This window comes from Spinacia oleracea, chromosome 6 (assembly GCF_020520425.1).
Source record: "Spinacia oleracea cultivar Varoflay chromosome 6, BTI_SOV_V1, whole genome shotgun sequence".
Classification (NCBI taxonomy): domain Eukaryota; kingdom Viridiplantae; phylum Streptophyta; class Magnoliopsida; order Caryophyllales; family Amaranthaceae; genus Spinacia; species Spinacia oleracea.
In genome coordinates this window covers 47,833,213-47,859,678 of record NC_079492.1, presented here as the reverse complement: position 1 = coordinate 47,859,678, position 26,466 = coordinate 47,833,213, and the positions used below count along the sequence as shown (strand labels likewise).

The following is a 26,466-nucleotide window of genomic DNA, read 5'->3' as shown; positions in this document are numbered from 1 at the left end:
AGGCGACTGCCTCCTTCATCAATGCCAAGTACCTCTGCATCGATGGTTCTTTGGCTTCATATTCACCTCTGTACTAGCTAGCCACCAATTGTGAATCAATTTTTAAAATGATCTTCCTTGCGTCAGCTCCTTTGCACATTTGGATACCCACGATTGCAGCCTTATACTCTGCCTCATTGTTTGAAGCTTTGAATTTGAATTTAATGACATATTCAAAGACATTGCCCTCTGGCGAAGTCGTGATAATGCCTGCCCCAGACTGTGTTACTGCAGCAGAGCCGTCTATTGAGATCTGCCATGTTCGAGGTTCCTCTTCATAGGAAGCTTCTGCGATGAAATCTGTTACTGCCTTTGCCTTGATGGTTTTTCTGGGCTTATATTCCATGTCGTACTCTAACAATTCGACCGCCCATTTAAATAGTCTGCCAAAAGTTCCCAACCTTTGCAATGATTTCTCTAGAGGTTGGTTAGTCAGTACCTGCACTTTTGTGAGCATATGGTTTTAACTTTCTAGTAGCTATCGTAATGGCAAAAGCCATCTTTTCAATTAAAAGATATATTTTCTCTACCGAAATGAGCACATGACTGACGAAATAGACTGGCTGCTGAACTTTGTTCTTTTCCAGCACCAAGGCTGCTTCCACTGTCTTCCGGGAAGCATAGTTGTACAACTGTAGCAGATCATTTACCTCTGGTCTGGCAATGGCCGAAGACTTTTCAAGTGGTTTTTTACTTCTCTGAACAATTTCCTCTGCTCTTCCCCCCATCTAAACTCCTTGTTCCCTTTCAGCAACTGAAAGAAGGGAAGAGACTTCTCTGCTGACTTACTGATGAACCTGGTTAACAATGCCATCTTTCCTGTTAAACTTTGGATGTCCCTCACATTCTTTGGCTCTGGCAAGTTAAGTATAGCTTTTACCTTATCTGGATTAGCATAAATTCCCCTTTCACTGACCGAACCCCAGAAATTTTCCCGACTTGACCCCATAGACACATTTCTTTGGGTTGAGCTTCATGCCATGCTGTCTTAGCGTGGTGAACGTTTCGCACAGATCCTTGATGTGATCTGCGTCTTTCTTGCTCTTCACTATTGAATTACTCACATATACCTCTATATTACGACCCATTTGATCTGCGAATATTTTGTTTACGAGTTTTTGGTATGTTGCTCCTGCATTTTTTAGGCCAAACGACATGGCTCTGTAATTATATACCCCTACCTCTGTGATGAAAGCGTTTTTCTTACGACCAGGCTCGAACAGGCTGATTTGATGTACCCAGAGAATACATCCATGAAACTCAGCAAAGCATGCCCACTGGTGGAGTCGACTAACTGGTCTATCATAGGGAGTGGATAGCAGTTCTTTGGGCATGCCTTGTGTAGGTCAGTGAAGTCGACGCACATTAGCCATTGACCATTACTTTTCTTGACCATCACAACATTGGTCAACCATTCTGGGTAATCACACTCTTCTATGAACTTGGTTTCCAGTAGCTTGTTGACCTCTTCTTGGATGGATGCGTTCTTCTTTGCCGAGAAGTTTCTCTTCTTATGCCTCACCGGTCTGACCTCCCTACTAAAATTCAGCCTATGCACCATGACACTAGGATCAATCCCTGGCATCTCATTAGTGAGAAAGGAAAAGATGTATGCATATTCCCTAAGCAGGCCAATAAGGTTTACTTTGAGGGAAAGATCGATGTCTGTACCAATTTTAACAGTTCTTTCCTCTACCCCTTCCTCTAGATTAATCTCCTTTGTTTCCTCTATTAGGGGTGGGTTTCAATGGTTCCTCCTCACGGTGCTCAAAGTTTTCCATATCCATAAGCTTGTCTTTTTTCCACTCTACTCTTTTCCTCTTGCGGGATAGAGGTTCCTCTGCCTTGACCAGTGGGGGTGGTCCGAGAGGCTATTTCAATGTTGTATGATAGAATTTCTTGGCCTGCTCTTGGTTTCCTCTGACTTTTGCTGAGCGGTTATCGCTCATTGTGTATATCATTGTAAGATGGTAAGTTGAGACGACAACCCATGTGTCATGAATGAATGGTCTGCCTAGGATGACATTGTATGCTGTTGGGACTTTTACTCTCATGAAATCGACCATGGCATCTTTAATGTCTTTTCCTTGCCCAATCTTCTTCGGGAGCCTTACTATTCCATCTGGCATGACAAAAGCCCCAGTAAAACCAATCACAGGGTAAGTGACCGGCTTGACATATTTTTCTTCAACCTGCAGTTCTTGGAATGCTGGCCAGAATAGGATATTTGCGGAGCTCCGTCCGTCTACCAAAATACAGTGCGCCTTTCTATTTGAGATATTCAGTGATAGTACCATAGGGTCATCATGAGGGTAGATTATGCTCCTGCAATCATTCTCGGTGAAAGTGCACTGGGAATCATCGGTGGAGAAGGTTGTTTGCCTGCATTATGGTAATTAACCTGGTGCCTGAACTCACTTACACTGGCTTTTGCTCCGCTGGCTGTAGTTCCAGCATGAATTGGTTCTCCTTTTATTACCAATATATCCCCTAATCTTTTGTCAGTCTGCAAGCTGACTCTGCCTGTGGCCTAGCCTCCTATCGTCACCTCTATTGTCACTATCTCTGTTCTCATATGTTATGTTGTATGAAATATTTGCTTTGAACTTAGTTAAGCACCCTCTACGGATCAGGTCTTCTATGTTGTCTTTCAGATGAGTACACTCTTCTGTGAGGTGTCTGTTATCTCTATGGAAATTACAATACTTTTCGGATTCCTGAACTTGTTGTACATCTTTGGTGGCCTCTGCCATTTCTCATCCTCCTTGCCAATAGCAAAGATCTGTGCTCTAGATGTCGTCAATAGGGTGTATTCATTGAATTTCCCTCTCTTCTTAGTTCTGAACTCACTATCTCTGCCCCTATTCTAACCTCCCTATCCTTCCTAGGATGATGATTATCTCTTCTGTCTGCATATTCTTTTTTGTAGGGCTCTTTCTTAGCCTGATGAGCCTGGCTTCCTTCTCCAGTCACATACTTTTGATATGTTTCTCTGCCAATCTCCTCACTCTTGATGAACTCATTCGCCTTTCCCAATACCCCAGCCAGGGTTGTGAAGGATTTCCTGCGGAGGTAATTTTTGAGGTCTTCATCTCGCAGAACATACATCATTTCCAGGACCGCTACTTCTTGCTGCAACTTAGGTATGGTTGATGCTTCCATGTTTAACCTGGAGATATACTCTCTCAGGGATTCCCGTGACCCCTACACGAGTGACATCAGCTCTCCTGTCATTCTCTCGCGGATGATGTTTGCCACATACTGGGTGTGAAACGAAATGACCAGTTGCTGGAAAGATGTGACTGATCCTTTAGGTATCTTATTGAACCAACTCTGGGCCATCCCATCCAAAGTTGAGGGAAAGACCTTACACCACATAGATTATGTGATGGTATACAGCATCTTGTGTCCCCCAAAAGCAGATAGGTGGATGGTTGGATTTGTCTTTCCTCTGTTCCACTTCAACCTCTGGAGGGGGTCGTTTAGACTAAATATGAGGGGTCATTTGCGTCATTGTAGCCAGAACCGCAATGGTCGTGCGCATCTGATCTGGCAAAAACTGGGTTGCCAATCGCTCCATTAAAGCGGCGGTGGGAGTTTCGACGACTTGTCTAGGAGTCGCCTTGGGTCTGGGGGTGATGACCTCTTGCTCTGTCCGACATCCTGAGGCATGCCAAACTGTTGCGTGACGGGAGGTTTTGGATTGGTTTTTGGAATAGGTTTTTCTATTTGTTGTATCACTGGTTCTTCTGATTTTGATTTGTCATTATTTTGGGTTGTTTTGTGCTTAAGGACAAGGTCTTGAAAGTTCCCCTCCTTCTGGAGACACTTGTTCCGAGTATGGAACTGGGAGAACGATCTGGATGAGCCTTGCCCTGTCAAGCAGAGCAAACGTAAGCTAACCTCGGAGGTTTAACCGAGAAAACCCCCTCCGATGCTTAAGTCAGCAAATATATAATAAACCTTTAGAGAGAGAAAGTAAAGAGAAGGTGGAGCAAGTACCGAGAATATTGTGTGTCCCATCATAAATGATGTGGTGGGAATTTATAGGCGTACTATTCTGTACTTTGGCCTATTCAGATGTCACCACGTGTTTGGCGGCAATGTACTTACTTTTGCCGCTTAGCCTGCAGGTCTTCTTTGGACCTATGATGTCTGTGAGGTATGCTCTACCTTTGTCGAGGTTAGTTTGTCTCAGGGTCTTGGTCTGTCGGATCGGCATTACTCGGCTTTTCCCTTCTGACCTTATCTTGCCTTTGGCCTTTGTTCTTGATTGGTGGCATCGTTTTGCCACCTTTGGTCTGGCTAAGCTGATAAGACCCTGTACAGGTCTTAAGAGAGCTCACTGAGTTGAGCTAACCTTGGTAAAAGTTTGTTGAACTCAATGTTACCATATGTGAGTTGCCCTACGTTGGAGGATAAAGGAGAGAAAACATCATCTTATAAGCATGTTGAGTTACTCCTACTATTGCCAACTGATTTTAGTGTGAAACCTCCATTATGCTTAAAAGTGGAGCAAACTCTCTTCTTTGCTCTTCATAGATGTTGCTTAAATTTAAACAACCTTTTTATCGAAAGAATCCACGGAAGTGGAGAGCAATACAATAAACAAGAATTATTATCTCTACGAAGAGACTTAACTTCTAGGAAGATCGGGAGAAGGGCCTTCTTGAAATTAAACAGATCTATTCTCAATACAAGTGTTTTGACTCGGCTCTGTGCTAGGGTTCAATTCAACTGAACTAGTCTTATACTATCTCGAAATTCCCTGTTTGGGTGTCCATGCAAGAATTACCCATTGAAATTCACTCACCCGGAAATCCTAAAGAAAATTGCAGAGTCATTAGGTACCTTCATCAGAATAGACCTACGTGATGTTGAACAGGACAAGATGCGCTTTGCTAGAATCCAAATTTTGTTGGATTTAGCAAAACAGAGGAAGGAAACCATCTGGGTTGGTTCCTTCAAATAAGAGTTGCTCCATAGGCCACTCGGAAGGAGGTGTCCTGCTACACCAATGGTAATGGGAAAGAAACCAAAGGTCGGCGGCAAAGAGAAGGTCGCTGGAGAAACCCTACAAAACATCTTCCAGGATGAGCCACAACCGTTAGATGATAAAGATCAAGTGAATCCCACCCCCTTGGATCATTGTCACGAGAAAAAAATCGATCAAACTTTCCAACAACAAAACAAAAGAAAAAGCCGTTGCATCCCAGGAAACAGGGGAGAAAAAAACAAAAAAAAGAAGAAGAAACTCACCTTTTCTGCGAAAAAGAAAATTGTGCACTAGTAGAAAAAACCCTTATTGCAGCGGGCTTTTAGACCCCTGTTGCAGCGTACATCGTATGCTGCAACTGGGGGCCTGCAACAAGTCTGAACTTGTTGCAGCGTACAATGTTCGCTGCAAAAAGTACTTTTTTGCAGCGTACATATGCATGTACGTTGCAACAAGTGTCAAAATTTTGGCAAAAATAGTGACTTGTTGCAGCGTACAAACAAGTGTACGCTGCAAAAAACTCCACTTGTTTCTGCGTACATCTATTTGTACGCTGCAACAAGTCTGAAAATTTGCCAAAATTTATACCCTTGTTGCAGCGTACACATATATATGTACGCTGCAACAAAGCACTTTTGGCCGGAAAATTCTAATTTTGTTTAGGGACTTTGCACCAAATATAGAAACCTGTCATAACAATAATAGAATATCACAACCTGTATAACAAATATATAAACAATAACTGTAGTTTTGTATATATTCCAAAACCAAAGTGCATGTACTAATACATTTAAATATATGTACGTTCCAATTTCAACGTACGCATACATTTTAATACAAAATATTGTTCTATAACATCTAAGCCAACTCCATCAAACGCGCTCAAGCCAATAATAAATACTTTCTGGTAAAAAACTTAGCCCATTGCTCACGAACCACATAAATATCCTCACTAGCATAAGGCGCCTTCCTGTAGTATAGACCTTCAAAAACAAAAATTTGATGGGAGCATTAGATTAAATGTCATTTTAGTCTAAATATGAACTATAACGACCCAATGAGCCTTAAATGTGCATAAATAGATTGAAATGAGTATTTGAAAACTTTAAAAATAAGCATATTAAACATGTAATAAGTTTGAAATAAGTCATTAGGTTCTTTAGTTCAAAGTTGGGAGCGAAAATGTCATTTTAGCCTAAATATGACCTATAACGGCCAAAGAAGTCTCGAATGTGCATAAATAGATTGGAGTAAGTCTTGGAAAGTTAAAACTAATCATATAAAACATTTAATGTGTTTAAAATGAGTCCTAAGGTTCTTTATTTCATATTTGGGAGCAAAAAAGCCTCATTTTAGCCTAATATGACCTATAACGACCAAACAAGCCTTAAATTTGCATAAGTAGATTGGAATGAGTGTTAGAAAGTGAAAAATATTCATATTAAACATGTAATAAGTATAAAATGAGTCCTTAGGTTCTTTAGTTCAAAGTTGGGAGCGAAAATGCTTCATTTTAGCCTTAATATGACCTATAACGACCCAATAAGCCTTAAATGTGAATAAATAGATTGAAACGAGTCTTAGAAAGTTAAAACTATGCATATTAATCATGTAAAAGGTTTAAAATGAGTCATTAGATTCTTTAGTTCAATGTTCGGAGCAAAAATGTCATTTGAGCCTAAATATAGCCTATAACGACCCAATGAGCCTTAAATGTGCATAAATACATTGCAAAAAGTCTTGGAAACTTAAAACTAAGCACATTTATCATGTAATGAGTTTGAAATGAGTCATTAGATTCTTTAGTTCAAGTTGGGGACGAAAATATCATTTTAGCCAAAATATGAGTTGTTTATAAATGAGTAACTAAAGACTAAGATGATGAAGTTTTGTGCTTTATTATTGTTTTTCATGAAGTTTCAGTTTATTTATCATAGTTTGATGATGGTTTGGAGATATTGGCCTGACTCCATGTTGTATCGGTCCATATAAATTAAGGTTTATTGTAAAGTAAATCCTTTGAGGATTGATCATAATAGCAAGTAGTGTTTATTACTCCGTACTTTGTATCTATTAAGGACCAACAAGGAAAGTAGGAAACACTCCACTTGTTACCGTATATTAACCATGTTCTAGGACTTGATTTCAGCAAATATTATTGCATTAGTCTCTAACTTGCAGCATCCTCAAGTCCAAAATCTCCAAATTTTAATAATGTGGTTCATTTAAACCGAAGGATATAACATGTAAACATGAAAACATTCAGAATTTGGGGACAAATATTAGCCGGACAAAGTACATATTAGCAGCAAGTTTATTCAAATTTCACGGGCCAAATCAGGTTATAACTTATGAATTGGCTAATATTATGAAAGATGACCAACTATCCACCTCTAAACATGAACCAGAACAACTCCATCTATGATATCAGTGCATGTCCTATGATCTAGTTATTACCTTCTGCCTGACATAGTATGCCAAAATATGAACAACCAAACCTGAAGAGAAGTCTAGTGGAGTACTAGTGATCCAAAATGTCAGATGTACATATATATTCCCTCATGAGATAAGATTTAGCAAAAAAAATAATAGAAAACAGTCTTTATAACGGTATGTACCTGCATGAAACCACTGAAGTGTTCACCATATCGACGATTATACATTTCTAGTCTCCCTAAAATATTTGCAACTTCTGGATTAACGCGTTGTTGCTGGGAAGCCTCAGTAGGTATTAACGAGCAATGGGACGGCGACACAAAGGACTTCTCCATGTTTGGAGTGCTGCTGCATGATCCCAAACTTGTAAGATACATCTCCCTGCAATGTTAATAAGATATGATTCAGCCAATAAAAACACTTAGCAAAGACAGGATGACAAAGGAAATTTGTTAGTCTTCTACCATTTCAACAAAAAAACTCTTAGCAACCTGAACATATCCTAAATTTAATGACTGTGAAGTAAAATTGTTGTTCTAAAAAAAAATTTGCTTCAATTATTGTAACTACGTGAGTCTGGCAGGGAACTCTAGTGGTGAGACTAGTGTCCGCTATCCAGTTGACAAGTTGTACAAAACTATCTAGTATATGTAGCAGATACAAAAGAGTACAACTGACCCTCAGACGAAGGTCCATGATCATTTTTACAGCTTCTGAAGTTCTGATGTTTGAACCATGAACTGAAACAACTAGGTGATATTCATTTGTTTGCTGTATCTAGACAGCAGGAAATTGTATCTGTTACCCAAACTACAAGGTACACAACACACACTGATACAAAGCCAACTAAAAACAAGTAGCTAGGATCTTTCACAGTTCACCACACTACCAAGCCATAAGCTACTACTAAAGCATATATATATACCCTTAAACAAAACCCAACACTTATATCAGATATATATTACTCACTGCATAACGAGTTCACAAGTTCAATCCCACCTGAAGTGCGGCCAAAGTAAGAATTATAAATATTAATTCGGAAAAAATGCGTAGATACCTTGTTATAGCTTTTGAGTGCATTTGTCGCCTTGTAAATATCATATTCCATGGACTGGCTCCACGGAAAATTCAGCGTTTAACTTTGGATTTTAGGTTTCACTCACTATAAACTCATAATTTTGGAGGGTTTTGTAAACAAATATGTTAGCTTAATTCACTCGATACTGATCACACATCATATACCGATATAGGGAGTACATAATAATACTTGACTACTCGTTGTATGTAATAATACTCGACTATATTGATAGTGCTTATATGTCTCATGCATACACGTAGTGTACAACAATTGGAGAAATTTGGGGACTTGGCACCCTTTCATGAACATATCAATAACACCAACCATCCAAATAGATTCATCTAGCTTATGTCCAAATCAAATTAAGTAATTAAAAATAGTTTGATTTTTAGTTTTACTAAGCTCTAACATTAATTAAAGACGTCAAAGTTTTATCGTACCCAAAATACATACTCGGAGTATCAAGTGTAGAAACTAACCAGAATCTGTGCAACACTAAATTACACATTTGCTAACTTTCCAACACCAATTAATTTCTCATTTGATAAATATAATAGCAACCCAATTGAAAGAATTAGCCAAAATTGCACAAAAATAAATAAATAAAACAGTAATTAAGATCTGTAATAGGCTTCATAACCAACACATTTCGATTATTAAAGAAAAAAGGTAGGGAAATTTGCAGCAACAACAGAAAAGCAAATCATAGCATGCTTATCTCTTAATGAAAAACAAGGCTAAACAACAACAACTATAGTCAATGAATATAATCTTGAATAACATAGACCATTATAACCCAATGTATTACCATGAAGCATAAACATTAAACACCAATGGTCCAATACAATCATAATCCACACACATTTCATACCAAGCTTGAGTCAAGTAAACTGATACATTTAATATGAATCTCTGAAGTCTAAAATGCAATAATGAAGGAATTCCCCATTATATTAATAAACCGTCATATAAATGTCGCCAAGTTAAATTAACAATCAAAATCGGAAAAAAAAATCAAACCCTAACAATCAATATCGGAAAAAAATGTATTAATTAACACAAAAAATAAGAATAATTTATGTAATCAAACCCTAAAAATACGAAATTGGGGGAAAAATCAAGAATTGACTGAAAGCAAACCCTAAAAATACGAAATTAGGGAAAAACAAACACAAAAAGTTGGAAAACTATACCTCCTCAAACAGATTCGCGCAAGAGAGAGTAAGAGATCGAAATACTTGGGACTGTGACGGCGAGAACAGAACGCGATGGGGGAGATGAGGCGAGAACACAGACCCACCGGCGAAGACAGCGACGCAGGGTCGAGCAACGCCTGAGTTCGACGGCTGCTGATTTCGACGGCGGCTGAGTTCGACGGCTGAGTTCGAAGGCCAGATGCTTGGAGAGAAGGAGTTGAGAGAGCGCTGGGAAATAAAATTTTGAGATATTTTGTTAAGTGAAAAAGCTATTGACGAAATAACGTTATTGCAGCAAAAAATTTTGAAACGCGGACTTGTTGCAGGGGGCAATAGCATGTACGTTGCGATAAAGTCGGGTTGTTGCTGCGGCCTTTTATTTTGTACGCTGCAACAAACACATTTGCTGCGAACATTTAAAATGTACGCTGCGATAACCCTTTAAAGGGTTTGACCCGCGTTGAACGACTGGTTGTTGAAGCGTATTTATACATGTACGCTGCAACAAGGGGGCTGCAACAGGGGTTTTTTCTACTAGTGGTGGCAGTAAACAATGTTATCCCACTGGAGAAATTCAACAACCAAATTCAAAATAGCTGTCCTGTTGAGCAAAAATGACGTGGAATCAAATCAACGGTAGAAGTTAAAAGAAAATTAAATGGTCGAGATTGCACCAAGAGCCAAACCAATCATCATCACTCCCTTGCAATCTTTCGAATTTAAATTAAGCACCCTCTCCCGCTTTAAATTCCCATCAAACTATAAACACCATCGCCTCCTCTGCAAACCCTAACTCCACTCTCACATCCAAACCTAAAACCCCTTCACCTTCTCAACCCAAAGAAACTAAAAAACCAAACAATGTCGAGCGAAATTGACAGCTCCATGTTGGACTTCGTCGACGAGTCGTCGTAGGACAACGATTTCACTCACTCTCCCCCCTACATAAGCATCTACTCCATCTGTTCCTTAATACTCGCACCGTTTTGACTTTTTGCACTATTCACATAATTCACTTTGACCCTATTTTATTTCTAGTATATGGAAACAAATGTTAGTATATAATATATTGTTGGCTTCATCTTAATATATATTTTCAAAATATTAATAATTTTATAAGTTTTTATAATATGTAGTTAAAGATATTGGCGGTCAAAGTTGTGCATTGGCAAGCGTGTCCAGTCGAAACGGTGCGAGTATTAAGGGACAGAGGGAGTACTTCAAGAGCAGAGCAACACCAAACCCCAAATTCACCCGTCCTTTCCATCCCTTACCCTTGGATCTACCTCTTCCAATCATAGAAATCACCGATGATCCCTATCTTAACCACAATGTTTGTAGAGATCCTCCGATCCCGACCTACCCAGAACTTTATGTCAACAAAATGATCTTTCTGCTCAAAACTCCATCAAGGTGGTTCAAGGTCAAACCAGAGACGATTCTTGTCTTCATTCTCGAGCCTCAGTGGGTGGATTACCCCTACCAAGATATGGTAATGTCTCCAAAAAAAGGAGGTACGATGTATCAACACAATCAAGCGCTCTTTTCACCGATGGAAGTATTCATCAGGTGGTGGATGGTCATTCCCTCTGCGAGAATATCGCAGGATATCTTCTCACCGGAGTTGGATTTCCTCAGGGACCCCATTCCTGTACTCCTTCAATTGAGGAAAATATGGCTATTGTCATCAAGATCCCCACTCAAAGGAACAATGAGGGAAGCAACCAATGGACTCATGGTGATCTTGACCAGCGAGGCATTCCCCCCAAGTGGAAGTATTGGCTATCCTGGTGAAGGAAATAGAGGAGCAAACCAGTGTGACAGAGGTGGAATTCAATGCTAGGAAGCAAGCCCCGTGGAGCAAGAGAAACTGGGATTTCTCGGACAAAATACACCCCAAGACAAACAAGACATTCAAGGAGTTCTCCAGAGATCGCAAAACCCCTGATCCAATGATAATTGTTGCCTGGAACTGTAGAGGAATGGCTACAAGGGGCTTCCAAGCCAACATCAATCATATCAGAAAACGAGCACATGCATGATGTTATCATCCTTATTGAAACCAAAACCAACCGCTACCATACCAAACACATCATGAAATCCCTACCTTTTGAGAAGTACGTTATGGCTGAACCCCATGGGCTGTCGGGGGGATCGTAGTAATGTGGAACCCCCTATTTGTGAATTTCTTCACAATAGGGTCGGATCGACATGCTATTCATGGCATCATTGAGCTAACATCTCCAACTAAATTTCAATTTGTCCTTTCTCCAATTTAGGCTAGTACTAAGTACAAGAGTAGGCTAGAAACTAGGAGTGATCTTATTGATATGTCGAGTCATATTTCTGTCCCTTGGGTGGTGATGGGGGATTTTAATGAAGTAACTTCTCAATCAGAAAAATTAGGAGGGAGACCTATTAAACAAAAAAGAGTGGACAAGTACCTTACTAATATGGATGAATGTTGTCTAATTGATGCTGGTTGTGTTAGTAAGAAGTTTACTTGGACCAATAAAAGAAAGAATATGCCTATTTTTCAAAGGTTAGACATAACTTGGGTCAATATGAAATTGCTAAATATGTTCCCGAATTCTTCTGTGATCACCTTCCTAGATATACTTCTTACCATAATCTCATTAAGCTTGTTTCTACTGCCATCCCCCCTCACAATAATTCCCTCCAAAAAGTGTTTAAAGTGGTGCCCATGTGGTATCAGCAACCTGGTTTTCAAAACATGATTGATGAAAATTGGAACACTATTGATTTGCATTTTGTGTTTAAACTGAATGATATCTCCAAATTTATGTTTTGATGGGCTATGCACGCAATATATGCGTGGGTAAATTTTAGAATACATGCAAACCAACATCAATAAATCAATATTTATTATCATAGAATGACTACCTCTTTTTTTCCTTCAGAAAGTATTTTAACCAATTGTTTAATATATACTCATTGCAAGATTTCATCACAAATGCCTTATCAAAAAGTTAACAAGATTGTTAAAACAATCTATACAAACCAATTTCTACGTGATTTTGTGTCAAATCAAAGTTTTAACTATTATTTATGGTTTAGTGCTATGTATTATTCATTGTGATTTTGGTTTAGAAAATAATTAATTAATTAAAAACTTATGAAAAGCTTAATTTCTTTGGTCATATACATTTTCTAGTTTTATAAATGACAGATTGTCACTGTAGTATTTTTTAAAATGTGCTTCTTGTAGTAATAATTAATTCATAAATAATTTACTATTACTGAGTACATGATTTTTATTTTTTTAACCATTTCATGCATTATGATGTATGGGAACAATAGAATCTTTATTGCATTAGTACTTTAACGGTAACATATGATAATAATAAAAACACATGTTGTAGAAAGGTCATTTATAATGTGTAAAAGGTTATATTAGCAAATGACATATGAACCTCATTTTTATCTAGCTCTTTAGTTTCTACACAAATTTAGTAACAGAAAACTAAAGAACTTGATAAGTTATTATAGAGTAATAAACAATTATGAAAATATTAAGCAATAAAAGGAATAGGTTGAAAACTTTAAAATAAAATTATAGATTTAGATCCACCAAATGTGTGATAATTTTAAGATTGTAATTATAAAAGAAAGTGATATTACGTTTGTACAATTAGTAGCTATTCAACTACAATCAATAATAATGCTCAATACAACTATAAAAATAAGTTATAACATGGTCATACATTAGAGATTAAATAAAGGGAGAACAAAACAAATATTGTGTTTTGAGTGATTAGGATGGGGAGGAGTTAAGTATAACATGCTACTTATTTTTGGCTTCTTGAGATAAGTAGTGTGTGACTTATGTGAATTATAGGTTAATCGATGTTATCCCCTACACTACAGGAAAATGATACATATGTAGGTGGAATAATTGTGACGGTGTAACAAAGGGTCGCAAGGGTTTTGGGGCGCGAAAACTACTTTGCAAATTGCGACGGTTTAGAGCGTCGTAATATATTACGACACATTAAAGCGTCGCTATTTACCATAAAAAAACACGTGAAGCCCACGTGTTAATATTTCGCCAAATATTTCCCCCAAAAAGATATCCCGCCTAACTCTAATTACCCTGCTCCCACACCCTGCTCCACGATTTTCTCCCTCAAACAACCGACTCAACCCTCACTCTCAACAATCAACTGCTCTCTGAAACATTCCTAGAGAATCACTCAAGCTATCGGAATCCCCTCAATTTCGTCGGAAAATCCTCAAATTCTTTCCCAGTTTGTAGCAATAATCTCATTCCTCTCAATATTTAAGGATTGAAATCCCAGCGGGTTAATTCGTCTTCATAATTGCCCAAACAAAACCATCTCAAGCATCTATAAATTAGTGTTTTTTTCCTGGCGAAATTCGTCTGAGAAATTCGTTTGTGGGTTGTAGAATTATAGCTTGTTTGGTTTGTCAGATAGATTCGCCCAATTCACTCAAGAAATTCTTGAAGGTTTGTTTATTTTTTTACTTTTGTAGCCGGAATTTGTGTGTTTGATTTTTTTTATTCATACTGATAATAATTTTCTTGCAATTTAACAGATTTATGCAAGAATTCACCATATTGTTATTATGTTTTAATTTAGGGTTAATATGTAGCTAGTTTCCATCATGGCTGTATTTTAATTACTTTTTAATTTCTATTGGTTTTCTTAGTCATTTATATTGCATATAGATCCTAGTTGTTTTATGTTTCTGCTTATTACAACAAAGATGCTGATGTTGTTGTTTAATTGTTGTTTAAATTTCAATGCTTTTACAAAATCATCAATAATAATTCACTTGCACAGTTGTGATTTGCGTTGGCCGAGTTTTTCATAGAACCGTAGCTTAAATTTCCACCCCTTTAATTTTTATTCTCTTTTTTGGGTGGGATTTTTGTTGATGGGCTTCTGGGATTACCGGTGCTTTGCACGACTACTCTTTCGCAAGCCAACTGAACCATGTGGCTTCCTCTGATAGTCAATTATCACACCGTATCGATTGCGTGTATGCTCATAACCTTCTGATGTATCAACCAAATGTTAGGTATTAGGATTGACTCGGTCTTGCTCTTCATTTTACCTGCCCTATTGGTGGTGAATCTCCATTAGTTTTCTTAAACATCATGAACTTCTTTTTTTAATGGTAGCTTGAGAACTTTGCCATACTGAAACCAGGTACAGAATGTGTTTTTCAAGCTGCCGAAATCGGCACTTCTGTCACATACTTCTTCAGAGGCATGATTTCTAAACTAAAATGAAGTTAGTAACCACAAAAGGGATTTTTTCAAAAGCCAGACCTAAGTTTCATGAAATCATACATCTGAGAATAGATTTACAGTCCACTTATCCAAACAAGTGGTTCTTTAAATTTTATTTTTGTTTGGTAAGTTGAATCTTTAGGTTCAAAAACTTATCTAGCGTCGTGAAATATGTGCTGTTAACTTTCAATAGTAGTGTTGTATGTCTTTGCAAAATTACCATGAATTTGCTCTTATAAAACACACTGACACTCTTGATGTATACTACTTTTCAGTTTTGAATCTGCTGAGCTCGGGACAGAAGAGTTAGCTTAAAAGCCCTTGAAGCATCCTCGGTCGTGTATGCTTTTTTGTGCCATTCATTTCCCTTAAAATAGGAAAACGTAAACAATACAAAAAAACACCATTATATGAATAAACTTATAATACCTTTGCTGTTTGTTTTATTCGTTACCCTGGATTGTTGTTTTATTAGTCCCTATTATGAATTTATGATAGATGACTCAACCAATGTTTGTTGAAATTTGAAAGCTTGAATTTTATGTTGGGTTGGACGTTTTCTTTTCATTAGTTTTGATACTTGGTAGCTTTAGAGTATTGGTCTTGGCTTCGGATTTTTGCGTTTTTATTAGCAAATCTGGGTGCAGGGTCCCCGACAAGTCATTTCAAGAAGCTCCAAATGCAAGCTTCTTTTTTAAGGAGCACTTTGGGCCTCTGTAAAGTCAGAAACACTTCACAAAATATGACTGTTTGGCCAAATTTCTGTTTTTTTCTCATACAAGCTGGTCTAAGAGCTTGGCCAAACGGAGTCTTATAATCATATGGTGAGATTTATTTTTCTCTTAGGCTCCGTTTGGTAAGGAATAAAATGTTTTCATGGAAAACGATTTCCCCCATTTCTATCATTTTACGTTGTTTGGTTTGGCAAAGGATGGAAAATAATTTTTCAGCAGATAGTAACTGCAGACTGTTGTGCGGTATGTTGTGTTGTTGGCCGGGTTGCCTCTACATTTATGTTCTTATTGCCAATTGCATACCTGATGTTTAGGCTTTACTATCTTTCTCAATTTCAACGTTGCTAGCTACTAAAGCCAATACTATGGCCCGTGAATTTGTTTTGGGTATTCCCCCTCCGACCTCTTATTAATCAAACCGATTAGTTTGTTGGTGGTTTCATTGGATGAGATTTTTTATATTTTACTCCTGTTTATAACATCTGATATGGTTGAATTTCCCAAGATTTTTCTTGCATTTAGTGATTTCTGACTGAATATAAATGCATATTGTTGTTTTGATAGGTTATCCTTACCCACAATAGGTAAGTTGTATATAACTAGACTTTGCAATATTTGTGAATACTGGGAAAATAAATTTACCTTAACTAGTAATACAAAACCAAAGTAATCAGTTAACAAGAGATTAGACCCTAGATATTAGGTAATTTCATTAGACTTAGATGCTACTGCTTGATGGCATTCACAGTAACAACAATTTGACTGCTATCCCTGAAATCACCTTGCAGTGGGCTCTTGTTTTTCAATTAAGGAGCTCAAGGTACTTACCTTAGATAATGTAGAAGTTTTTGATAGATTATCAGGCTTTCTTAGCATTAGCTTTTCTCGTGTTGACATGTTTTATTCTATGTTTCAGGTTGCTTACATTCTTGAAAGTGTTGGTCTTGAAGGACTATGCTATACTTGCATTCCGAAGTAATATTTTAAGGTAATATGCCACGATGGATATTATTTATTTTTATTAATGTATGCAAGTAATAATAGTTGAAATTAGCAAGTTGTCTAAACAATTGAGTGTTCTCTTTTGGAGATTAATTTTTATCAACATCTCATTGCAGAACATCATATTGAGGGACTAGGGCTTAGGGTTCTAGAAGTAGTGCTGGTATTTTAATTACTTTGTATTAGTTAGTCATTGACTCATTGGTATGTTGGGTTGGAGATTGTTGAAGTTTGTGATAACTTAAAAGAGGATTTTGTGATTCAGCTAGCTGTTATGTTGCCTTGCGAAGTTTATCGGGATTGATCTGTGCTAAGATGATCGGTGTTAATGAAGTGCTGGCTTGTGTTATATTTGATATTAGACTTGTTTATAGTATGTGTCACCAGTGCTGCAGAAGGCAAACAGATCCTTTGGCAGTGAATTAACCTTAATTTCAGATGACTTTGCTAATTTTTATGTGTCTTGGTTGCAGCGGCTGCTGGGTCGAACAAAGCTGCATCCAGTGGCACATCTCTAAACACCCGGAAGCTGGATGATGAAACTGAGAATCTTGCTCGTGAGTGCCTTCTTTTTTACCTTGAATTTACAATTGCAGACATAGTGAAATTTGAACTTGAGGCTTTTGCCGGTGTTGTGTTTTTGCAATAATGGATTGAAAATATGTGGATTGACAGTTTCGACACAGTTGTGCTTCACATTTATTCATCTACAAAACAATAATCCCTCTTCCTCTTAATCATAGGCCTCGTTTGATTGGGAAAAACAAATTTTCTCTATTTATTATGTTTTATTTATTTTATATAGAGGTGCTTATTTTACTTATGTCTATTTTAAAGTTTATTTAATTTTATTATCGCTTATAATATTTTTTTCCCTATAGAGAAGGCAAACAAGATCAATATGTTTAGCTACACTTTAGGTTCTATTGTTAGAAAGAACGACATTGTATTCTTCTGTTGAATTATTTTGAACTTGCGAGTAAGGGTTTATGGTACAGAGTCGTTACCTAGCTTTTTTTAGTGCTTCTCTATGGAGTTGTTTAGAGTATTTTTGAACACACGTGAACTTTTTATCTCTCTGTTGATTTTAGAAAATAGATAATGCTAATAACATGACAATAGATCAGTCCTAGGCTATTTATGACGTAGAAAATAGATCAGTCCTGCTCTGATCAGTCCTGATCATCTTAGTCCTGATACAATCAGTCCTGATCAGCTCAGTCCTGATACAATCAGTCCTGATCAGCTCAGTCCTGATCAGATCAGTCCTGATCAGCTCAGTCCTGATCAGATCAGTCCTGCTCTGCTCAGTCCTGTTCAGTTTAGCTGTGCAGAAAACAAAATAAAAATCTGATGAAAAACAAAGAAATATAGATTTCTCCATTGTTTTCATTAAATTTCTCATCAAAATGCTGCTTACACTTTTTATGCATGTTACTTTTCAATAGTTCTGAAAATCCTTGCTAGAAACGCAGGATCTGAGACTTCGTTGCTATAAGCTGAGGAACTTCCCATCACCAGAATATGTACAGTCGTAATTTGTGTTTTCTGAGTAATTCATAGAATTGAGCTTAAATTTGCACGTTTTTTTACATTTCTTTTATTAATTTATGTAATTAATTGTTGTGAAAATTAGCAACTTGTCTAAATCATTGAGTGCTTATATTATTCAATACCTAGGCTTAATTTTGTGTGATTCAATAGGCTTTTTTTCCGTATCATGCTGTTTAACTTCGCTTGGGTACGTGTTAGATCGATTGAGAAGGGTGCTGGTCCTGATTTGCTGGTATATATTCGAGAAATCAGCTTCTGCGAACAAATTTCTTCTAACTGTTTCAGCTGTACAGGCCGTCATCCTGCAGCCACTGGGTAACAAGGGAATTGCAGTTATATGAGGTGATACAATAAGGGGGTTTTCCACTGCTGACCAGGTGTGCTTTTCTCTGCTTCATAAGTTCTCATTTGTTGTGTATACTGAGGTTCTTGTAAGTATTTTACTATTAATTAGATACGAGTAAGCGACAGAGTACCATTTACTTTGGTTTCTTTTGGCACAATGTAGTGGGATTTAGCATAACCCTCCTCATATTCAACAACTTTATTGTTTAAAAATATGATTGCTGTAGAATGCAACCAGAAAATACTGCCAAGAAAGGCCCTAGGTGTGAATTTCATTGGCTAGACAGACCATTTTTGTTGTTAGAGTGTATGGTTGATTTTCAAATACTGGTTTTTGTTAATATTTGTTCAGTTCCTCGACTTTTGGGTATTGGTAAACGGGTTCAAACTTGCTAAATAATATCATTGGGAGAAAGGGGAATCAAATAATTTTGAGCTTGTAACTTTAAGCATGTTCCTTAATTTCTTGAACTATTAGGGGATGCTGTTATTAATATAGTTTGTACTATGTTGTACCGGCTTACTTAACCTCTATCTAATTGTGACATTATGTTGTCTAATTTTGCATTATTTCGTTACGTAGTGGACGGAGTACAAGTTAAAACAGAAGGAGAGGGTAATTTGGTAATTTTAGTTGGCGTATTTATGCCACTGTATGCTAATATTGAACTTTGAACATTTCCACCACCATATTAAGTTATTCACATCCCTTTAAACAACTACAATTGTTATGTAACTTTGCATTTCATACCAGAAAATCCATTTTCCTCCAAACTGGGAAAGTAACAACTTTCAAGTAAAGTAAAGTGGCTCTTTTATAACCTTTTATCTATCTGTTTTATAACCTCTAACCTTTATTCAGTTATAACCTTCAATCTATTTGTTTTACCTTAAATTATACTGAAATTTTAATGTTAGAATGGTTTCTGTGATTCTGTGTTAAAGAGATAATGTGTGCTTCAATTGAAACATTGGTGCAGCTATTCAAAAGGTTACAAGAAATGGTTCTTTTAGCCAGCCCTTTTTCAGTAACTATTTGAACCTGTATTAATGACTCTAAGTCAGTTAGACAATAGAGAATACATGCTTTTTAGCTCCAACTGAATGGCAGTGAATTATGAACAGTCACGTAAAAGGCTGTAGAGCCAAAATGTTCTTTCCAAGAGCTTAATGGAACATTTGTCGCCAGGTTCAACGAAAATATGTTCAAATTTTCAGCAATTTAAGGGATACATCTAAAATCTAAAATTTTACAAGATATTCAATGTAGAATTTGTGTGTCCTTGAAAACTGTTTGTAGTTGGACCGGTTAGGATTTAGCAGTACTTTTCCCCCTCTCTATTAGACTATTTAAAATACTTTTAATACAAGATACCAACCCCGGTAAAGAGATCCTTGCCTAAGTTTCACAATGTATCATGTTTCACACCACCCACTGGCGAAGGAGGATCACTAAATTACCGTATTTTTCTGCATAATCCTCTTCTTAGTACGGTCCTCATTAGACAGATGGATAGAAAAACTATACTTCGTAAAATTTAACACCGAACTTCTATTTTGAAAAAGTGAAGCCAATCCAAAATACCCATTTCTTCAGAAAAAGTCAATCTAAGTTATAAGACTGTTCATTAGATTCTTCTATTACTGCACTCTGTAAAACCATTAAGGGGAAAAGAAACAAGAGATATTTTTCTAGGTAACTGCATATTTGATTCTGTTTTTTCTGGGTTTTTCACTGAGTTGCTGTTGCTGCTTGTTAGTAAGGGTTGTGATTGAATTAGAATGGAGGGTAGCATAGAATTTGGTGAGCATATTTAACTGATGATGCTGTATTATCTATAGTTGTTGCTGGAGTAGCAACTGATATGAATAAGGGGGGTGGGAGTTCTAGCTACTTAAGTACTAACCAAGAAGGGCTTGGGATTAAATCTCCTGAAATTTCAAAGACAAGTCCCATGTCAACCCCCAGTAGACCTCCCAAGATCCCTGCTGAAATTACCAAATTATTGAAATTTTTGTCTCTCTAAATTCTATCCAATGTCTTCTGCACATTCCCGTCTAATAAATTTGATATGCAAACAGGATCGCATAACGCTCCTTCTCCGTGATTACCGGCAACTGCAAGGTGCCCAATAATATGATCGAATTTTGACCTGGTATGACCTCAAAATCTACAAAATGCAGTAGCCAATAAATATATATTTCTTCCTCCTTTTTCCCCACTGTTATTTTTCTTCTGTTTTATGGTACAGTGAGATGCTAGAAATAGCTGAAAGACATGAATTAGTTATGGCCAGGGGGAGGGAAGCTGTATGCCTGTATGCAAATAATCATTTTAGTCTTATCTTATTGCTTCCATGTATGCCCTAAAGAAAGCTTTGTGATTTTCAGGGTAGTTAAGGACGACCAGCCTGTATCATACCGGATAGCCACAGCAAAGGTGCTCAGATATTTTTAATTTCCAGATGTTGGTGCTATTTGATTGTAGTATGTCAAATAGCTTCGAGTTTGTGACTTTCTTAAATGATTACTAATTTTCTTAAATTTCTTTCAGCCTGTATACCAATGGATAATCAAGCCTCAGAGTGTCGCCAAAACTAATGAGATGTTTCTTCCTGGGCGAATGTCATTTATTTATGACATGGTAATTTGCTGGATAAGTGTTATTGTACTTTTATAAGTTTGTGTGGAATACCTCATTTAGACACCAAGCTGATGTTATATAAACTTGGATAGGACTATAAGGGGTGCTCTCTTTACCATCATCATTCTTTGACAATAGTATATGGTAAATGAAACAAGCTTTATGCTGCTGTCATAGGCTTGTTCTTTTTTAGATCTGGTGTTTATCTATGATTCTTTTGTATTAAGAAAGTTTCTAGTCTGTCAAGAAGTTTCAGTTCTTATTTATGATTCTATATCATAATATAATTAGCAGACTGATTTTTACTTAACACCTGGAAGACTATCCTCCAAGGATCTTTATTTAATCATTTCAGTATTCTTTCGGATCTTTGTTTTGTATGATCTCACTGGAAATCATATAAAACATTTTCTATTTAATATAGCTATATTTCTTTTGACTCTTATACATATTATGTATAAATTTACTATAATTTATAGTATACTAATACTCCCTTTTTTTTGCGGACTATTTGATTTTTACCTAAGAATCCACAAATGACAGATACCTCTATTTTTCATTTCTTTATCCTGTCAGGTTGGATGCAAAGCTCTTTGTGTTGACTGATAGATTGATTAATTCTTGAATGAGCCCTATGAAAGCGTGATCCAATGTAACAACTTTGACGGATCCGAAACATGATATTGTTTCATGGAGCACAATTATCACAGGATATGGAAGTCATGGAAAAGGGGAGATAGATGGCTTTAAAGCTGTATTCGGATTTTCTAATTTCATGGAATCAACCAAATCGTGTCATTTTCCTTTCTGTTCTCTTCTCTTGTAGCCACAATGGGATGGTTTCTGAAGGTCTGAGCTTATTCAATTCTATGACTCGGGATTTTGGAATTAAACCAGAACTTGAGCATCGAGCTTGCATCGTTGATCTGCTCTGTCGAGCTGGAAAGATTGGGGAGGCATATGAATTCATTTGGAAAATGTTCTCTAACCCTACAACTGATGTTTTGGGCATACTTCTCGATGCATGTCGGATGAAGGGTGATGCTAAACTTGGAGAAATTGTTGCAAGAGATATGATGATGCTGAAACCTGCATGTGCTGGAAATTATGTACAACTAGCTCATAGTTTTGCTGCTATGAATAGATGGGAGGGGGTGAATGATGCATGGACTCAAATGAAGGCTCTTGGACTTAAAAAACTCCCAGGTTGGAGTCTGAGTTAATTTGGTGACAGCAGTCTGAGTCATTCAGTCATCCTGAAGATTCATCTTCCAGCTGCTGTCTGGTACTGCAGACCTGTGTGCCAATTACCAAGGTCTGGGGTAAATTTCCCAATCAAAGTAACAATAATTGAACATATAGTTGGTTAACTTGTGCAAATATATAGGGAAGATTTTATTGTAGAAGTGATTCTTTGACAGTAAATCGGTTCACATTAGAGATGGGAAGTATGTATCTTATCTATGTTCTACCATTCCATTCACGTTTATGTGTTGACATATTGATGGTTAACTTGTGCACAGATCGATGCAGGTGTGATTGTATAGCTTCTACGGGTGATTCTTTCATCCGTAATTTCTTCTACAGGTGATTCTATGCTCCATAAAAAAAACTAGTCTAACTGATAAATTTAGTATACTTCTTGGTATGAGTTATGAAATTTGTGTTTTCTATTGCGATGCAGATCAACCATTTCTGCAGGTGTATTTTCGAGTGTCACAAGTACGTAACTGGGAGGAAAGTCATGCAGGAGACAATTATGAAATGATCTTCATGTGATGTAAGTATCCATCATTCCATCATGATCCTGTAAGTTAGTGATTAATAGAGTATATATTCAAGTAATTATCCTTGTTTCTTGCGAGTAGTTATATAGCATCAGAATTCTGTCATCTTGAAAGTAATTTCTAGTAGTGAAAATATTTGCACAGCTACAAGTATAATAAGTTTGCAAACATATTTAGGCTAAACTTTCGACTGCCAGATTAATTATAGATATATTTAGGCTAAACTTTCAACTGCCAGATTAATTATAGATTTATTTCAAGTGAAATCATGGCAGTTATCAGATTAGCTTAAGTTATTGTTCTTGGTTATTTTTACCTCAATAAAATACCTCAAAGCATCAACTAAGTCGCTATACAACCTGACAATCTTTTCAAAGCTTAACAGTTTTGGTAATAATTAGGCTTTGACCATGACAGTGGGAGGAATGCTGAATGAAGCTATTAATAATTTTAAATGACACTAAATATGGCTTAATATAGCTTTCAAATGACACTAAATATGGCTTAACCATGGTCATTAAAATTCCACCTAAAAAGGATTAGGCTCCAAATTCGATCGTGAGCTCAGACGACAACAAAGTACCAAATTACCATCATAATGTGTAAGCCAATTCTAGCGTTGAATTTTAAAATAGAGAGCTAGGCCACCGGTAAACTCTTGAGCACCTGTCTTTTGGTTGTGTCTACGGCAAGGCTGCTTTAGACCAGATTAAGCAGTGGCTGGGGATAAGAACTTCAAAAATTGATCTGTTATACATGCTGAAATGGCTACAGAAGGACTACAAAGGCTCTAGATTCCAGAAAAGGGTGCAGTAAACTGCTGTTCCTGCCTTAGTAATACCAATATGGAGAGTTAGAAGTGATGCAATTTGGAATTTTAAAGTTATACATACTGATTCTTTTGTAAAAGTTGTAAAGGATACCATAAAGAGCAGGATAGGAAGAATCATAGGGAACTAAGTGTAAATATCACAGATCTCTAGCTGCGATATCTAGACTTTTTTTTTTCTTTGTTTCATTTTCCGCGGAGATACCTGGACCTTTTTTTAATAATGTTCATGTATGATTGAATTCGCTGAACTATAATTTATCTCATTATTCAAAGATCGTAGATTGAATAAGTGTTTGCTTGATCTACCTTGAAAAATATAATTTGAGTGATTCAAATGATATTGTTAATTTTCCTTTGATTTTAAAATGTGTTCATCATGCTTTGTATATATATATATATATATATATATATATATATATATATATATATATATATATATATATATATTAAATTTTCTTTGCAGATTATTGATGATTCAAGTGGTCATGGTATATGTAGATCAAGATCAAGATCAACAAGTTATCTTGAAGCTAAGCTAGCATAGCAATAGGTTTACTTGGTAATTAGTTTGTACGTAGTCAGGAGGTAGTTTTTATTTAGTTTTGGACTATCTTGTAGAAGAAATGATGATAGGAAGTTGTTTTTCTTTTAACATATTCCTTTTATTTTAGTTAACTAGACTCTGGAAATTAATTTAATGTATGGATGATGTATATTGTTATATGTCACTTTTTCTAAATTAATCAAAGCACGACGTTAAGGGTGTTTTATGATAATGTAGTATGTAGAGTATTTGATTACTATCATCTATGGTCAATATATATTTTATAAATAATTTGTGATTTTAGATTAATTGATGTCTGTGTGTGTGATGCAAATTGTGACGCTCCAAAGGGTCTAAATTATTTTGGAGGGAATGAGGAGAACTCGCACGAAAGTAAACATATAGGGACTCTAATAAGAGTCTAAATATTTCGGGTGTCTAAAGTGTCTCTATATGGTTTATAGTCACTACTACAAAAATGGGCAAAGAGACCCTTAGCAAAAGACCCGTTGGTCAATATAACGGCTCTCTTTGATTTAGGAGATCTAATATGATAGATAACGGGTCTCTTATGAGTCAAAAGACCCATTTCAAGTTAGAGGGAAAAAGACAAGAGACCCGTTATCTTAATTAAAGGGTCTCTAGTGTATAAAAAAGGCCACTTTTTTTCCGTTAAAATAAAATAAAAAATACGAGAGACCCTTCATTTAACTAAAGGGGTCTCTTATATATCACATGACCCACCTTCCGGCTCCCTCTCATACAAAATAAAGAAAAAAAGATACCGAAAGATCCGTCGTTTTACACAACGGGTCTCTACTTTCATTTGTCATTTGTCCCCCAAAACGGCCAAACCTTCTTCTCTCGATTCAATCTAGGTTTCAGGGCAATGAAACCATTGGCGAACTCATGGAAAAAATCACCACCACCGGCGAATTGTACTACCATCGGACAACCACGCTACCATTGGCGACCTCACCATCGTTCCTAACGAACTACAGATTTAGGGTTTTTTTTTCTCAGCACTCTCTTCTTCTCTTTAATTTTTGTTTTGAATTTCTGAATATCTTGTGGGTTTATTCGATTTTTGATTTCAATTTTTGATTTCTGCTACAAGTTAGGGCTTTTTTCTTCTGAAATTTTCTACTTCATTTTCAACTACGAATTTAGGTTTCCCCCTCTGAATTTCTGAAATTTCAGTTGCTGCAATTTTGTGTTAATGTTCATGTAATTGCAGTTTTTGGTTACGTTTTCCAGTTTCACGGGAAAGTATGAATTTGACCTTGTCATGTTTGCACACTTGTTCTATACGGGGACATTTTTTCCCCCAAGGTTGTTGTAAATGGTAATCGGTTAAAATGGAAGTAGATTAGCAATATGTTTCTGGGGAATATGTTATTTGTTGTACAGACTGCAGAAGGCTTGATCTGTTCCTCTTCTCCTTTCCCCACCCTCCCCAATAAGATGAAAAAAAGAGTCGAATGAGAAAGAGTATTGGCTTTGGATAGACTGAATAAGTTGCTAGTGTGCTTGTCCTCCTTCTTTTATTTTCTCTTTTTTTTACAATATTGAGCTTTGACTTTCATTTGTCTTCTTTGAGATGATGTGATAGTCTTTTGTTGTGGCAATGGCCAAAAATATGTGCTCATTGTTGAGATGCAATTCCTTGTCCATTTTTATCTAATTGGTTAAAATGTGTTGTATGATTTTTGTTTAGTGGTTTGGTACCGTGTTTTTCTGTTGGAATGTGTCGGGAAGACATTTTGGCATTGCTAAGTTCAAACACTGTCAGATATGGGTGGTGATGTTACTTCATTTTTATCTGCAGGTGAATCAGCAGCTGAGCGTGATTTATTTTGCTCGTCAGTCAAATCCTTTGGCTCCTCAACTCTCTCAGAGATATTGTTCTCTTTCTATTTTTTTCCGTCATCTTGGGACCTAATACCAGACACAACGTCGGCTTCAGAATTAGTGCCACCAGAACAACGGCTAGATGAGTTC

The 26,466-nt window shown here is 36.7% G+C and overlaps 1 long non-coding RNA gene across 2 annotated transcripts; it reads left to right on the top strand.

Annotated features, from left to right (window-relative positions):
• The first annotated feature begins 18,179 nt into the window (after window positions 1-18,179).
• Window positions 18,180-23,049, top strand: LOC130464311 (uncharacterized). 2 transcript variants are annotated; one of them, XR_008924692.1, is made up of 7 exons: window positions 18,180-18,285; window positions 18,607-18,690; window positions 21,050-21,098; window positions 21,213-21,302; window positions 21,879-22,750; window positions 22,826-22,889; window positions 22,987-23,049. It is a non-coding gene; the product is annotated as an uncharacterized lncRNA (long non-coding RNA). The 2 variants fall into 2 exon arrangements; XR_008924691.1 differs by lacking the exons at window positions 22,826-22,889; window positions 22,987-23,049 and having other exon boundaries at window positions 21,879-22,819.
• Window positions 23,050-26,466: the final 3,417 nt, after the last annotated feature.